The sequence below is a fragment of the Thermobia domestica genome, chromosome 7, assembly GCF_964235325.1.
Source record: "Thermobia domestica chromosome 7, izTheDome1.hap1.1, whole genome shotgun sequence".
Classification (NCBI taxonomy): Eukaryota; Metazoa; Arthropoda; class Insecta; order Zygentoma; family Lepismatidae; genus Thermobia; species Thermobia domestica.
The window spans coordinates 95,252,203-95,270,684 of record NC_137460.1 but is presented as its reverse complement, the minus strand read 5'-3'; the positions used below and the strand labels follow the sequence as shown (position 1 = coordinate 95,270,684).

Below are 18,482 nucleotides of genomic sequence, written 5' to 3'. Positions count from 1 at the left end.
TTTAATACAAATCACTTACATATGCCGAGGCAAACTGCAAGGGAGCCCGGGCCCACTTGCTTCCTCTAAGATAGGCGCCCATGAACCAAGTATGCCAAATAGTGTTGTAAAAAAACGGTTTTTTTTCTGTGAAGTTTTTTTTCAATAAAAAACATCGTTCTTTTTCATGTTTTTTTTCAAATGTCTGTTTTTTTTCTGGCAACTATTATTTATTGATTTATGTTGCAGATTATTGAAATAATCAACAGAACTTGAGTTGGCGCCCTCGTAACTTAAAAATCGTTTGTTTCTTTGTACCTAAACGAGCAAAATTGTGTGATTAATCCTTTCGGACCCAGGTCATTTTTGGCGTTTTCCTACATTTTCAGTTAGTGACTTATTGCTCAAAAACCATTCATTCGATTGATATGGTCAAGACCTTGAATTTTAGAAAATGAATGTGGCTATTTTTGGTGTAAGTTACATTGTAGTCTTGCCAACGGGTGGGAAATTATTGAGGGAAATGTAGGAGTAAAAATTTACAAAAAAAAATCAAACCGAATTTCAAATTTTTTTGTATCTAGCACCACTGCTGCTATATGGGTTCAAGTCACCTAAAAAAATTCTTTGGTGTGTTGACAAGGTCTAGTGAAATTCTGAAGTCGCTGGCTTCAATTCAAAGAGGGAAAGAAAAAATTCTCTGTCATCATACACATGAAATTTTGACACTTTTTACGCCTCAGAAGCAAAAATCAACAGATATGCCGGGGCTACAGCTTCTCTAATTATCCCATTGAAACTTTTTATGGTGCGTTCTGTAGGCCAAAGAGAAAGCTTTCAGGTAGTGCTACATTTGATTCAATGTAGCCAGCAAGAGGGTAATAATAAAGGGGAAAGGGTAAATTTTCAGAATTTCTTACCTAAAATCGGGAATTAATTGTTTTGGCTAGAAACACTGCTATCATACAGACGAAAATTATCTGAAAATAAACCTTAGTACTCCAAAAACATATCCTACAAGTATCATGGCGATATCTAACAAAATAAGCATGAAATTTTAAAAAATCTCTCTTTCTACCTCAGAAATTCACCATTTTCTTACCATTTCCAGAAAATGGTTTATTATAAACCTCAACTGTACTTCTGCTAATTATTCTAGTGAAACTTTTTATGGTGCGCTGTGTAGGTTAAGAACGAAGCTTTTAGACACTGGTACGTTTGTTTGAGTGTAGCCAACAAGAGAGAAATAATAGAAACAAAAAAGGATTTTTTTTTTCAAAATTTGCCCCCAAAGTCTGGAATTAAAATTTTCTGTAGCTTGTAACACTGCTATCAGACACACACAAACTATCTTAAAATAAGCTTTGGTATCCCTGTAATATATCCTACAAGTATTGTGACGATATATAATAAAGTAAGCATGTCAATAAAAAATATCTCATTCTACCTAAAAAAATCAGTTATCTTTCCAATTAGAGAACAAGGTCTAGTTTAAACCTCAACTGTACTTCCCCTAATTATCCTACTAAAATTTCTATAGTGCGTTGTGTAGGGCAAAGACGAGACTTCCAGATACTGGTACGTTTGTTTCGATGTAGCCAAGAAGAGGGAAATAATAGAGACAAAACAGATAATTTTCCCAAAATTTCCCCCAAAAATCTGGAATTAAAATTTTCTGTATCTGGCAACACTGCTACCAGACAGACGCAAACTATCTTAAATTAAACATTGGTACACCACTAATATATCCTACAGGTATTATGGCGATATTTAAGGAACAAAGCTTCTAATTACCAAAAATATATTGCGGTAAACAGAAAAGTAGGGAAAAACTAGAAAAATCAAGGGTTAGAACCTAAATACGAATTTTTAGTGCGCAACCTAATTACCCAGTGTAACGATCTGTACTTGCGTTTGTTAAGTAAGGACAAATGTTCGATTGGCGTAAGTTGACTTGCACTCGGACGTATAGGTACGGATTTATAAACAAAAATCTCGAATTTTTGCCCAAATTTAGGTAAGTTTTAATTTCCCTAATTGGCAATACTACGCGCAGGCCCGTCCAATTGATGTCAACAGTTAGGTATCCATCCGAGGTATCTATCTGGCAAGTCTTAAGGAGGTCTTTCTACAACGAAGGAAGCTACAGGGGAAAAAAAAGAAGTAAAGCAAATTCGAAATTAGAAAATTCTCGAATTTTTGACTGGGGTGAAATTTGAGAAGGAAATTCGACACCAGAAGAAAAAGAAAGTAATATGATAAACTATGGTCCAACCATATTTGGCAAGAATAATATCCCGATATTTTAATTAGTGTCCACACAGGAGCGGATTCAAAAAGTGACACACCCGTGTGTGCCACTTTGGCCACCTGCCACTTTGGCCACCTGGTGTACATTTGATTACATTTTTTTTAGTACTAACCCGTGTTGTTGTAGTTATAGTCTCGACTAATAATAATATCGTTGTTGTAAACAATAAAATTATAAGCAAAATTTTCTCTCCTTTTTACATCTTAGTTCTAACACTGTTGGTGAGAAATGCAGGGTGTTTCAAAAGGAATTTCGGGGTTTTAAGTCTTCGTAGTACTTATTACATTTTAGTACAATTATAAGCAATGCATCAAGTAAAAGAGCACCTCAAACAGTCTTTCCTACAAGTGTTCAATGTGATTCATTCGTCACATGGTATACATCTAGTCGATAGGCGAGAAAGGCCCATAAACTTTCCGCCATATGACACAAAACACATTCAATTTAGGGGAGTCTCGTTTCAACTGTACCTCTCCTGTGGACTTGCTGACGGCCATATGCAAACATTATGAGTGTTCACATTAACTCTTAGGTGAAATGTCGATTTATCACTGAAGACGACACGATCCAGAAAATCTTCATTGTTATGCAGCAATATTTTACTTGCAAAATTGTAAACCGTAATCTGTAGGCTTTAGACCTGTAACAACTGCAAACGATAAGGACATAGTTGCAAGCGTATCCTTAATATTATTCACCCAGACAGTTGCACTGTACAGATTCAGTCTTTATTAAAACACAAAAAGCTTTCTGCTCTCTAGTCTCCATCTTTGCTACTTGCTCTTTCTAACGGCAGATAGAAGAAGCAATGCATGTGCATGCGTGCGTACAAAACTGTTTGAGTTGCTCTTTCATTTGATATAATATTTATAATTGTAAGTTAATTGTAATAGATACTACAAAGTTTCAAAACTCTAAGAAACACCCTGCATTACTTCAAATTGAGTCATCCTATATTCATGTCTTGTATATACATATACAAGAAGTGCCATTATTATCAACTACCAACTTTCATCATCATACACACGACCGGCCCTAGGCAATTTGTCGCCCCGTGCAATGGCATAATTTGCGCCTCCCTCTTTCTCCAGAAAGAACAAATCTTAAAAGTCATCATTTTGAGTATGCTACTCCAGCATGAACAATGAAGGGGAGGGTAAGTGCAGTTGCACTTAGAAATGCTTAAATATTTACTAAAAATGCAATCCCGTTTTGTCTGTTTTTTTACTTTTAAATATAAATCTATTATGTTAGTGAAAGATAAAGCGAACACACCTGAAGAGGAAAGATAGTAATCCTTTTTATAGAATTTAATATCGAGCTTCAATCTCAATGTATCAGTTTGCAATTTCAGTGCAACTAGCTCTTTTATCTTTATTTCTCGATTTTTCTTCTACATCTGTTAACATTTTTAAAAAAACCTTGTTTCTATCTTCAATGATAAGGAACTTGTTTCTGACAAAAACAAGACTATTTGTCATATCAAAACTGTGATAACTTACTAAGTGGAACAGATATTCGCTACTATTCAAGAATTGGATTCTTGCACTTGAAAACAATCAAGCAATTTGTGCTCGGATTGATTCGACTATTTGCTTTAACATTGTCCATGTGACCTTAAACTCATGCAACCTAAACATAATTTATGAATGTAGTATTCAAATAGGTCAGTGTAGTAAATGTAACTACCATCATCATGAAGTGTTTCCAACAAGAAATATTTAATTTAAACAATATACTTATAACTAGAGACCGGATGTTAGGCAAAATGTTCTTTAATGTTCTTTAATGCTAAAGATATGATCAAAAATAACATTTTAAAGTTTATATCGGGGATTATAGTTTCGATTTAAGCCAACTTCATTTTGCTTATTTTGCCTATTTCGGCCCTCACTGCCTAAATAATTTCTTTAGTGCCTAATGTTGGTATTCTATGCGTTTTCTTTGAAATAAGACTTAATTGGGAAATATATATAATTTATATACTGTAAATAACACAAGCACATGGTACATTACAATCTCTCTCTCTCTCTCTCTCTCTCTATATATATATATATATATATATATATATATATATATATATATATATATGAAATACATATCAAGCTTCGTTTTTTACATATAGAATGAAAGAAGACATTAACAAACAGGTATGTTGCCATATTGTTTGAACACTATTTATGACGAATCTATTTTTTAAATTGTATTGAGTATTATTTATCTTCATTATTTTGAGTTACATTTTAGTGCCTATTTTACTGCTTATTTTTTAAATTTTAAGTGCCTATTTGCCTGCCTATTTTCCAAGATTTTAATCCCTAAACATCCGGTCTCTACTTATAACAGATTTTGCCGGACCCTCCAAACTTGCCGCTCCATGCAAATGCACGTGTTACAGATATGGTAGAGCCGGCTTTGCATATCATATATATCTACTCGACAAATTATTTATATATGATATTTAGAAAAATACTATTAGGCAAATTAGTATTAGCTTTTACCTTTAGACAAGTTGTTTGAATGTTATACTGTTCGTGACATTATTTTCGTACATATTAAAGGCCTGCTTTCACGAAAAAACAAAATTTTATTTCTACTTTTATTTCTTAGTTGATATTGATGAAAACTGCTGAAATTCGAATTGTTAATAGGTATGGTATTCATGTAAATTGTAAAATATTTGTAGCGTATAAGTGTCTAGCGTTTAATTTATGTTGCATTTTACGGTGATTACACCTACATAAAAATATTTCATACTTAAATAGACGTAAGATGCATAACAAATGACTATTTGAAAAAAAACGAAATTTAGAAAAAAAACGAGAGGCAATGTTTTTTTTCTAAAAAAAACGTACATTTCTGAAAAAATACGAACGGTTTTTTTTCTATTTACAACACTAATGCCAAACACATTTATTTGAACTTAGAGAATGAAAATCTATCTTCACTGAAGGTCATATAATGCGATTGTTTTAGTCGTTTGATATAGTGTTTCTGTGTTGTCATGTTAAGTGCATAACATTGAAGTTATGTCTGGTATTTACAGTCTTTGGTTGGTAAACGGATTATTACTAACAACATGAGTGGTTTATTTGTTTCTCTCTCTTGCTCTCTCGCCTCTCTCTCTCTCTTTCAGACCATTTTGAATCAACAGTATAGTAAAGAATGGCTAAAATGTAATGACGTAGTGAAATAACATGTTGCAATGTCTCTCATATGAACGCTGTACCATAAACTATCTGTAGCAGCTGTAGGCTAGTTGATTTTGGAGAAATAATCGTTTTTCAGGACCGACACTATATGAGACATTGCTCTACAGATTATCCCTTTATCACATTTTGACATACACGTTAGGTCATATTCATTTGACCTCTATGAATATGCTCTGGAATGTCAGTCCTTCACTAAAACTAGGGTAGCACGATGGTTCAGTGGTAGAGCGCTTACCTCTGGTGCGTGGAGGTCCCTGGTTCGATTCCGGACAAGTAAGCTTGTGGTGGACAACACCGTGTCCGTGGCTTTTCTCTGGATATGCCGTTTTCTGCTAAGTTTCTCATTCCAACAATTCTTCCATCATTCACTTGCCTTAATCATCCATTCTAAAGGGCATATTCATGGGACGTAAAATTGAAAGATTTCATTTTTTCCTTCACTAAAACTATGTTGTTTTTTTCTTTACATTTTAAAAGATTCAAGGAAGCAAAGCAAGCTATATATATATTTTAGTTGCAATGTGAGTGCAGGGTCATAATATCACGTTTAAATTGCTTCCTCTGACTGAAGTACGTGTTACTTACGTGAGTGAAAACTTCCTTTTTCTCGCACAAGGTACAGAAGCTTGCTTCTGACAAATATTGGGTTTACAGTGCATGGGAATAGATTAGAAAATGATTCTTGCCAGCTGCTCCTAACCCCCCTATTCCAGAGACCGCAAAACTTCCTGAGAAAAAGTATTTTGAAGAGAAATTTTACGGATCCAGTTTATACTTTGTATTCCTATTTCTGCGAGATCCATATTAATATTGTCCTCTCATCTGCGCCTAGGTCTTCCTAATGGATGTTTTCCGATTGGATTTTCAGTCAAAACTTTGAAAGCGTTCTTACTTTCTTCCATTCTGGTTGCATGACCTGTCCATCTGAGCCTCCTATACTTGATGACTCTAACAATGTTTGGTAAACGGTATAAGTTATACAGTTCCTCGTTATAAAGTTTCCTATTATTATTATTATTATCATTATTATTATTATTATTATTATTATTATTATTATTATTATTATTATTATTATTATTATTATTATTATTATTATAACCACAGAAACCCATATTGGGCGGCGCGGTTTTGGCCCACGAGTTTTTGTACATATACGAAGATTGAGAAAGCCCAGACTTGAGCGTCCATTTTCTGCAACGAGGCTGTGTGAGACGTGGACTTAAACGCTTAGCGTGGAATCCGAAACACATGAGCTCCCACCAGGGATCGAACCCGGGTCTCTCACACCAACAGATGCATACAGTATAAGAAATATAAATTTGTTTTTAATTATAAAATTGAGCAAAACTCGAAACTTGAAATTGTTTGTCGGTTGTAAGGTAATTTAGGTTCAGTAACTTGATAGACACAGTAGAGCATATTGTACCAGCAGCGAAGTTCTCCACCACGTGACATACGATTCACAAAGTTCTCTCTATTGTAATTATTTTTAGAGCAATTAACTTTGTTTGTCTTAAAAAAAAAAATAACTTCCTTCTTTGATTGCTGCAACAACGCATAAGAAGGAGGTTCTCTTTAACTGCCGGAATATCTTGTCTGCCTTATCTACTCTGAGATGACTTCATACATTTTAACTTCAGTGACCTTGTTTGCCTGTGATATATAAACCAATGTTGGTGGTTAAGTGACCTTAAAGCTCTGTTCGTTGTGGTGGGATTTTGTAACAGTCATTTTTCCTCTACCAGTCTCTCTCTCTCTCTCTCTCTGTCTCTCTATTTTACTACCGTTTCGCGTTTTGCCTTCGTGATGAAGTTTTACAAGAGGGAGGAAGAAGGGATGATGATGATTACGAATGAATTCCTACGCGAAAGTTACTGGAAGATTGGGGCGGAGGGTTGGCTCTGGAACGCTGCCAGAATGGGACACTTCCTGATGCGTAACTCTTTTGTCGTATTCTCCCGGAGTGATTACTGGTTGAGAATATAGACTATATAGAGATATCACTGACAATGCCGCGCTACTACCAGTTGACAGACAGGCTTGATGGGGGGAAAATGACGATGTAGATTGCTTAATTTATTTTATGTATCTATCCAGCAACTTGTTTTGATTCTCTTGTTTGTTGAATGTTTTTCAGCGCTAGGGGAAAGTTTTGACTTTTTTTTTTGTAATAAACTACAGTACTCAAGCTCGAATTTTTCAATAGAACTTATGGGTCCACGCTGATTTTACTTTGCATTTTCTTTGTTATCTTCCCCTTATCTTATAATAATTGCGTATATACGTGTAAACGAGAACCTAAATGAGAGGTATATGTTTTATATGTATATATCATCCTTTGAGGTTCAAATTTACACTGTGGGTAAAATAGGTAGCACTTGCGGCATTTGATCGTATTTTACAATGCACGAAAGACTCATGGGCATGTTTTAAAGTCCACCTTGATCAAAATGTGAATTAGTGTCTGTCGAATGGACCATGAAGTTCGTGACCCGTGACTCAGAAGCAGTCCGAGCTGATGACCCGGATAAACCCAACGAACGATGAAACATTGTCATACATGTGGATTCATGAAGAGTATATATGAAGCTGGTAATGAAATTCCAATAAATCATGATTTTCTCCTCTCTATCTTCTCACTAAATCTATAATCTTATTCGTCTCTTGTTGTATGCTGTTTGTGTGTCAAAACATTGCACTGAACTATAACTACAAGATTTATAAGAGTTCAAACTCGTGAGGATTACAGAAAGAAACAGCTATATGGCTTTCATTATGAGTGATGGTCAAAGTTCAATTGAGTGAACCTGTAAAACGTATCTTGTAGAATATAAGAAATGCCGTTAAGCCCAAACAGTGTTTCGTTAAATCATTTTTGTATAGTTTGTGTTTAAAAAAACGCTATATTTTTTCATTATAGGGATACCAAATAAAAACGTGACACAATTTTGTGCAAGACATGGTATCTTGATTAAGAAATGCCGCACCGGAAATCAAACAAATAAATAATCGAGTTCGTGTAATAAACATCATTAACCCACTATAAAATTTTGCAGTAATGCTGTATAGCTGATATGTTGGCTGGTTTTGGGTCGCTAGGTCTGTTCGGGTAATAGAGGCAGACCGGGTCTCTGATACCCAGACCCTGACTACTCGACCAAACGTCTCGATATAGATGACCTGTGGTTTCCATTTCTTCACTGTTGTTAGAATCAGGTTTGTGGCTAACGTCTACAAACGCCTATGGTTAAAATTTTTTAATGGACAAATGAAGGGTTAATTTGGATAAGAAATCACGTAACAAATTTGAAATTTTATCTCATTTTGTTTTACATATTTTGTTCTCTTATATGGTTTGTGTAGACATATGCTTATCCATATCGTGTTCTATACTTGATAACGTTGCATACTCTCCATGAGTTAATGGCCAAAAATAGACATTTTATGCAATAAAAATCGTCTTAAACAGAATGCCACACAAACCCTTATCCAAATCAACTTTTCAAATGTAATAATATGGATTAATTAATATATTTCCACTCTTCATATAATACGACTTTTAGAACATATCCTATTGGTTTCTACGCAAGTTAGTGAATCTGTAGAGGTCAAAAACTGTGTTCTGTACAAGTAATCCATTCACGCTACAGTAGCCAGCTTATACCTTTTAATGCAAACCTCTCCCCCCCCCATTACTCTGAATCTGTCAATACGCATAAACCCGCATTATCCTTATGCTATCCAAATAGATTCACGTTACGCTAATGTTGTCAATTTAAACTAGCTTTACTCTAATGGTGCCTGATGAATTGATTGATATTTCGCTAATACTTGTCAATTTCTTCACATGTGATGTGGCATCTAAAGTACAAATAAGAATTCATAATATTTGACGTCATTTTACTATGTTTCATATTATTATTTTTTTTTACGTAGATAGATGAAGAACAGGGCATTATATAGTAGATTAGACAAAATACAAAAAAGATATTTAAGAAAAAAAGAATATAAGTTACCATATACTGACAGGTATAACAATCAAGTAGCTGAACATTTATCGTTTGTTTATTTTTATCTCATATTGACAGTTGCAATATTCAAGTGGTTGAACATCTTCATCTATCGTGTATTTACTTTTATCTCATATTGACGGTTGCAACATTCAATTGGCTGAACAACTATCGTTTATTTACTTTATCTCATATGGACGGTTGTAACATTCAAGTGGCTGAACATCTTCATCTATCGTTTATTTACTTTTTATCTCATATTGACGGTTATAAGATTCAAGTGGTTGAACATCTATCGTTTATTTACTTTTATCTCATATTGACGGTTGTAACATTCAAGTGGCTGAACATCTTCATCTATCATGTATTTACTTTTATCTCATATTGACGGTTATAAAATTCAAGTGGTTGAGTATCTATCGTTTATTTACTTTTATCTCATATTGACGGTTGTAACATTCAAATGGTTGAACATCTATCGTGTATTTACTTTTATCTCATATTTACGGTTGTAACATTCAAGTGGTTGAACATCTATCGTGTATTTACTTTTATCTCATATTGACGGTTATAACATTCAAGTGGCTGAATGTCTACCGTTTACTTACTTGTATTTTAGTCATTAATGCATATAATTGGGAGCTTTTGTTTGATACAAGAAATGTGCTTTACTTTTCCAAACCTTTTCAAAACTACACCTTTCGTGTTATAAAAAGGATTGTTTTTAAACTACAGTAAGATTTTCAATGTGATTAGAAATTTTGTTTCGTAAGAGGACTGTTTTTTTTTTCTTTTGCCAACCTTTTCAAACCTACACTCTTCATGTTATTAAGTTATAAAAGTTCAATGAGTTCTAAGTAGGCTTTATCACAGACTGCAGAGCCTCTTCTCGCTTCAACTACGATCATTTACGTACATTGTTGTCTTAAACTATTCACTTTTTAGTACTCGTGATCAACTATTTTAGAAATGTGTTGAACCCCCATTCAGTACAGATTCCACAATCTAGTAAGTGTTTTCAAGTCATATTGGTCGAATCCCCATTCAGTACGGATTCCACAATCCAGTATTTTTGAGTCATATGGGTCGAATCCCTATTCAGTACGGATTCTACAATCCAGTATTTTTGAGTCATATTGGTCGAATCCCCATTCAGTACGGTTTCCACAATCCAGTAAGTGTTTTTGAGCTTTTTATAGCCAGCTTTCTCCAAATGATTTAACACTGTTGGTAACAGATGTTTATATCATTGACGAAGACATGAGTGTCTTATTCGATTTTTGCCAGAATATCATCCACGTTTTCTGTGATTGGTCGTCCACTGTGAGAAGCACCTTGGACATCGAAATTTCCAGAACGAAATGATCTTTTGGCAGTTTGCTTTCTAAAACGTGTCTTACCCATAACTAGCACAAATTTCTTCATGAGCCTATGCCATATTAGAGCTTTTATCGAAATAAAATTGTAAAATTTAGCACAGTTTCGCGGAAAGTTCACTTGTCTTCACTGTGCCATACTTTACGAGTGATGATAAGAATTCTTTCATTTTTTTTGCACATCTTCTAGCTTTCAAATGATGTTAAGCCTAATCCGCTGCGACTCATATACCATGAGATTTGAGACAGTAACGCCATCTCGTGCGCAATAGGCTCAATACTTTTCCAGCTACACTGATATATTAAGTGAAAAGTCCAAGTACCGAATTTCCTGTTTCTAGCTTTAAAAAATTGCGAGATTTGGACATATTACAATAATTGTAAGTCCCGTTCCCTTTTCTTCCATTTTAAGTCAAATAAAAAAAACTTAAACATGTGCCCAATTGTTTTAAATGAGTAGTTCATGCACTAAATTTCGTGTCTCTAACTTTCAGAGATTCCGAGATAGGGACATTTCAATATAATAATTCTCACCCCTATTTTCCTCCTTTCACATTGAATTTTTAAAAATCCTTCTTTGATGGCACCATACGTCACAAATCCTATACATAGCCTAAATTTCAAATTTCTGGCTTAATCTGTTTGTCCTGGGCGTTGATCAGTCAGTCAGTCAGTCACAGAAGCTTAACTAGTTTGGCCTAGGCGTTAATTAGTTAGTCAGTCAATCACTCAGTTCTTCTTTTGTATAGTGATAACAAGAGAACGGGATTCCCTAAAGAGCGAGGTGTCTGGCTGTCGACAAGTTTGTCATTACGTTAAAACAACTCTTGATTTGAGTGTATTAATATGGACTTTATTTATTTATTTTTACTTTTAATAGCAAATACATTTATTATTATTGCTTTATTAATTTTTATTAACTTTTTTATGTTACAGGTAAGAAGCTTTGCCCAAACGTATTGTAGATCTATCTGCCTTCATTATGAGAATGGTAAAAGAACACAGCTTCAGTCTTTGTTTGACTTGTTTGTGTAAGTATTCTGAATTTTATAATATTTAAAGTGATTTACGTAAGAAGGCGACTGTCACGTGACCCACCGTTCAATCAAATTAATTTTAACGAAGGAGCCGTGTCACCCATTGGTGGCTCACTCTGTTTTCTTTGTTCGAACTCAAGTTGCAACATTGGATCACGCAATTGGTATTTAGAAAAGCAAAAAAATTGATTTTTAGTCCGCGTGACATACAAATAAGTCCTATATATATGAAAATATATGTATGTATGTTTCAACATAACTCTGGAACGCTTGGATCAATTTCAACCGAACTAGGTACACATACTGACTTGCAATCTGAAAATAAAACTGTAGGTGTAAGACATCCCTAGCGCCTTTACGAGTGGAGGTGGGAAGGATATTTCATAACAACCTATAACAGCTTAGGCAACACTTCGTAACTTACAGCAATGCTGGTTGCCTAGACAACAGGGATCACTTATACTGAAATGCATATTCTACGGGAAGAAAGGGTTTAAATATTTTCCATTAACTAATTCTTTACGTGTGAAGAACAAGCAGTTCAGCTAGTGATAAAATAAACAAAGAAAATGTGTTAAACAATATATTCGTAAGACAAAAAGCTATAATCTAGACAACTAAAAGAATTATGATCCAAGCCATACTCACAAATCGCATGGCTAATACACGTGCTGTTTGCTGCACGAAGTCTCGGGTTCGATTGCCTGTGGGAAAGCTTCCAACACACTAGTGGTCAAATCTCACTTTATACTATAAATCTTGTCCTATTTAGTGTCAGTACCGGTGCGAAAGCTTCGAACACACTACAGTGGTCAAATCCCACTTTACACTGCAAATATTGTTCTATTTAGTGTCACTGCCGGTGGGAAAGCCTCGAACACATTACAGTGGTCAAATCCCACTTTATACTGTAAGTCTTGCCCTATTTAACTTCACTGTTGACGAATAAGGTAAAAAACAGATTTAATCAATCAATTATGATTCATATATTAATTATGTTTTTGTATGAATTGTTTCAGTGGTTACTTTCCTTTACCATCCATTAATATTCTCCCATGAAAAAAAAAAGACTATCAGTGCTGGTGATCCAATGTAGACAAGCGCCAGTAAAAGGCACCATTTCGGCAAGTGTGCTCGCACACAGGAAAAGCTTATCCGAATTTATTGGTACATACCGTTAGTGCTTATCATTCAACGAAAGTAGTCAAAAAAAAAAATTGACTCAACGGCAGGCCATATAGTAGTCATCTTTTTCGTTTGTGAAGATATTATTAATTTTGCTACTCTTCATGTTATAAAGAAATTTTGTTTGATATGAGGAAGGTATTTTTCTTTTGCCAACCTTTTGAAACGTCAACTCTTTATGTCATAAAAAAAGAGTTCAATGAGATTGTCAATTTAATTAGAATTTTGATTTGCAAGAGGAATGTATTTTACTGTTCCTAAACAATTCCTCATTCGCTTTCAGTTGGATCAGCTAATTTTCTCCATTTTTCTCCACATCCACATTTCGAAATCCTCCGTTTTTTTTCATTGTTTTTGTGTAGTAGGCATCTCTGCCCACTACACGGAATGTTTTCTTAACTTTTTATTCAAGGATCCGCAAAATAGACTTTTCTTTTTCCTATGTGTTGTTAATTGGAACACAAAGTGTTACAGAATGTTTGTACTGGGATCAATGGGCCACAGAAGATTGCACATACTCTAATTAGGAAGTTTTGTTCGTTGTGAATCTGTGAAAACAAAGATCTAAGATATTCTCTGGACTACATTGTATGTTCACTTTGTTGAATCACTACCTCATGGATATACTAATCCCGTATAATAAAAGTATAATCTATTATCAGTGTATTATTGCTTGAGGAGTTGTTAGGTTGCTTTAAGTTAAAATTCTACATTTAAGGATCGTAAATAATTGATAATATAAAATGATAATCATACCTATTGTTCTGTATGGTTGCAAAATCGGTCGCTTACTCTGAGGAAAAAACTTAGACTGAAAGTATTTGGAATATTTGCACCCAAAAGGAGCGTGAATGGAGAATGGCGGAAAAAACATAACATGGAACTACACAATTTATACCGTTTATCAAACATTGTTAGGGTCATCAAATCTAGGGGGCTCAGGTAGGTAGATCTTGTAGCCAGAATGGAAGAAAGTAGGAACGCTTTCGAAGTTTCAACTGGAAGTCCGATCGGAAAACGTCCATTAGGAAGACCTAGGCTCAAATGGGAGGACAATATTAATATGAATCTCGCAGAAATAGAAATACAAAGTAGAAGCTGGATCCAGTTGGCTAAGGATAGAGGTCAATGGAGAGCATTTGTGAAAGCGACATTGAACCTTCAGGTTCCATAGGCCATGAAGTTAGTTAAATAATTGGTTGTTAGACATTGGTCAAATTTTATGACATACTAACACTAGGTAAATGTGTCTTTCGTCATCCCTATGCTTGCTTTTGTTTCACATTCGTACTTCATGTTCTCAGTGGGTACCCATAAACTCGTACAAGCACTGGAAAGAGACGTTAAAAAAGACCAGCAAAAAGCGTGGCGTGCTGGTTATAAACTTTTCATGTATGTTCGTATCGGTACTCTTAATTAAGTGTTGACTGACTTTGCCTCAAACGCTAATATATCTTATCGCTTAATAAGTACTTGTAAGAAGTTAAAGCAATACTTTGCCAAACTGACTAACGTTTTCCATTTGAATTCGCGACGTAGTTTAGTCAAAACAGATCCCTACGAGATGAGCTTGATGACTTTACATAAACCTAAGTTTGTTCTTCCGAAAATTCTGAAATCAAATTTAGAGAGAGAGTCTCAACACAAATATAAGTTGATTTGTTGATGGCTTATTTAGCTGACAGCAAGAACAATGAATGAAAAAAAAGGTAAAGGAGAAACGAGAAATAGATTAGAAGAAGCGAAAAGAGAGGTGATAATGAGAAACAGGTTAGCATTTGCTAAAAGGCAAAGGAAGGCGGGGAGACAGGAGTGCCAGAGTAATTAGTTAAGTAGTGATGGTTTTTCTTGCTAATAAGATCTGTAATAAGACTCTTGTCTCCCGAACATAATGTGGCCTGTTACAGATGTCTTGGTTAACATTGACTTTCGCTTTTACCAACTCTAAGGAAGGTGATGAGTTTCCAGGAGCTTCTTCCCTTGTTGGCTGAAGGATGGGGGGTGGAGAGGGAGGAAGGTAGAGGAGGAATGGGAGTTTAGATGCTAATCCAAAATCGGTTTCTGTGAAGAAAGCGAGGGTTGCCACCTGTCTTGATTTTCACGAAATTGTCTCGCATCCCTTTCCAGCTGTTTCGGAACATCAACATTTATTTATAACGTCAATGATCAGTAGCGTTGTGTTAGTCCTTGTAAAAAAAAGGGGGGTTCACTTCAACACTAATTGGGAACACATAAACTCAGTGTTAGAGCACTTACCTCTGGTGAGTGCGTTCATGATTCGAACCCCCGGTCAAGCAAGTTTGTGGTGGATGAGAGGTTTTCTCAGGATTCTCTCGTTTCCTTCCACATTTTCATCCCACCAATTCTTCCATCATCCATTCACTTGTCTTAACCATTCGTCTCCCTTAGCCTAAAGGGAATAGTCGTGGGACGTTAAACTGAAAGATTTTATTTCATTTTTCAACACTAACTGGGTTTAAGAAGGAGCAAGAGTGAATGAAACTAGTATGCATTGACATCTTCATCTTCAATTTAACATGAGCCACAAACATTTCTCATTATACAGTGAAACTTCCCATAACGGACACCTCTTATTATACAGTGAAACCACTCATAACGGATACTTCTCATTATATAGTAAAACTTCCCATAACGGATACCTCTCATTATACAGTAAAACTTCCCATAACTGACACCTCTCATTATACAGTGGAACCTCCCTTAACGGACACCTCTCATTATACAGTAAAACTTTCCATAATGGACACCTGTCATTATGCAGTGAAATCACCCATAACGGACACCTCTCGTTATACAGTGAAAGCACCTATAACGGACACCTCTCATTATACAGTGAAACTTCCCATAACGGACACCTCTCATTGTACAGTGAAACCACCCATAACGGACACTTCTCATTATACAGTAAAACTTCCCATGACGGATATTTCTCATTATACAGCAAAACTTCTCATAACGGACACTTCTCATTATTACAGTGAAACTTCCCAGAACGAACACCTCTCATTATACAATGAAACGTCCCTTAACGGACACCTCTCAGTAGCAGACACTTCCATAATACGGACAATCTTCTTTTGTTTCAGAAGAAATACGTGTATTATTATGAGAAAGAACCCTTCCTTTTCTGGACACACTCAGTTCTTTAAACCCCCAAGTTTTAGGAATCTGTTCACAACGGACAGGAATTATACTCATCTGATATGTCTTTAGCACATAAAATACTTAATGCAGTTTGGGAATAAATCTTCAGTTGATCCCTTCAACTAAAGGTGTAGTTTACAAGCAAACGTGTCGATCAGAAATTAGTGTCTGCAAGATTATACCGCAGATAACTATTGCAGATCCCCCCCCCCCCAAGAAATTCATAAACGGTTATGATTGGTTAGTTCTGTCTAAATTGACAGCATTTAATAATAACGCTGGATGTTCTTATTGGATTATTTTTACTTCTAATTACGAGACTTTTATGAAGGTGCAACTTGTACTTCATAAGAAAATATTGTATATATATTAGGTCATCAAAGCAGATATTTTGTAACATCACATATATGATGCTCATTTCACTTAGTTGATTTAATGGAGATTGTGCCCTGCTATTCCTTTATTTATTTGTTTATTTTTAGTAATTTTATTCCAGAACGTAAACGTTCATAGCAAACGTTAAATAACTACCATTAAAAGAAAAATAAACAATGTTCAATAGCATTTTTTTTGTTGTTGTTCTTGTTTAGCCGGAGTTTTGTAACGGAGAATTGAAAACGGCAATTCACAAAATTAAATTAAAGCTTTTAACGTAATTGTAAGCTCTTTGCTTATCGTATATTTACAAAACATTTTGCATTAAGTAGTATTATGCCTCTGTAATATTTGTATCTACCAATTTCGAGCACTGAAATTTTGTTTGGTTTCTCTACTAAGTGAAAACCAGCAAATGCTCCTTCGTGTTAGTTTGGGCAATATTTTACGGTATTTCTTCTGCACCTTTCATTAAGAATTCGTACAAACATCAAGTCTCGCACAAAATTCGAACGTCTACTATGAACATCTTAGGAAAGTACTCATGGGAAACTATACAGTTGCCTTTCATAATCCAGGATCTGGACATATTTGCTTCAATATTTGCTTGAATACACTGAGAATAATCCGTTCTCCGGATAGCGGTATATTGTACAAATATACTGAATCCATACGTTTTCTACGGAAATCTGTACGGAGCATACGTTATCCATATGCTACACATGTACTGCCTTTTTCCGCTTATGTTACATCATGCCACTGCAGGATGTCTGACATCTAACAGTCTTCCGTATATTACCTACGTCAACTATATGTTATACAGGGTGTTTCAAAACAATACTGATAACTTTTGGGAGGTGATTCCTGACACCAAAATGAGACGAAAAGTATGGACCAATTTGGGTGCACAAATGCTTCCTTTCAGAGTTATAGGCTGCCGAAAACATGAAAAAATGAACTTTAAAGCCCCATAGTTCGAAAACTATTGGACCTACCGTAGTCGGGTCTAGACTTCACTTAGGAAGTAATATGTGTGTTATCCAAAATGTACATGTTTCAGAATCCTAAGATACTCCTGCCTCTACCTCTATAAAAATTGTTGCGGAAGTACCACAGGATTTTGAATCATGAGTATTTGGATAGGAAAGATACTAATTCCTAAATAAAGTCTTGGCCCGACTACGGTAGGTCCCATAGTAAGGTAGCTATGGACCTTTAAAGTTAATTTTTTCAAGTTTTCGGCAGCTTATAACTCCGAAAGGAAGCATTTGTGCACCCAGGTTGGTCTATACTTTTTGTCTTATCTTGGTGTCAGGAATCATCTCCCGAACGTTGTCGGTGTTGTTTTGAAACACCCTGCACATGTCCATCTGTATGTGAGATCCTGACCGCCTATATACATTTCTTTGTTTTATACGGAAAGTACGTATAGATGGAACACTTATACGTAAAGTATTATAAAACACACGTTTTCAGTTATACCTTTGTGCAGGATGTTACATATGGTCATACACTCTAAAAACGGTATTGTTATATTCAACCATAATTATGGTTGAATGTAACTATACAGTATTGTTAATATAGCGCCAGCAAGAATTATGACTGGGAGTACAATATTATATTGTTAAAAAAATTTAGCTGGGTCAACACATTCTAGGTCAACCAGCTAGAAATCCTAACACGAAATTTCGTGTCTCTAACTTTAAGACGACATTATTATTATTATTATTATTATTATTATTATTATTATTATTATTATTATTATTATTATTATTATTATTATTATTATTATTATTATTATTATTAATTATTATTAATTATTATTATTAATT

At 34.9% G+C, this 18,482-nt stretch overlaps 1 protein-coding gene across 5 annotated transcripts in view; it reads left to right on the top strand.

The window, feature by feature from the left end:
- Nucleotides 1-18,482, top strand: part of LOC145690290 (protein turtle-like) — a 614,494-nt gene that overhangs the window by 84,841 nt on the left and 511,171 nt on the right. The window lies entirely within an intron of this gene.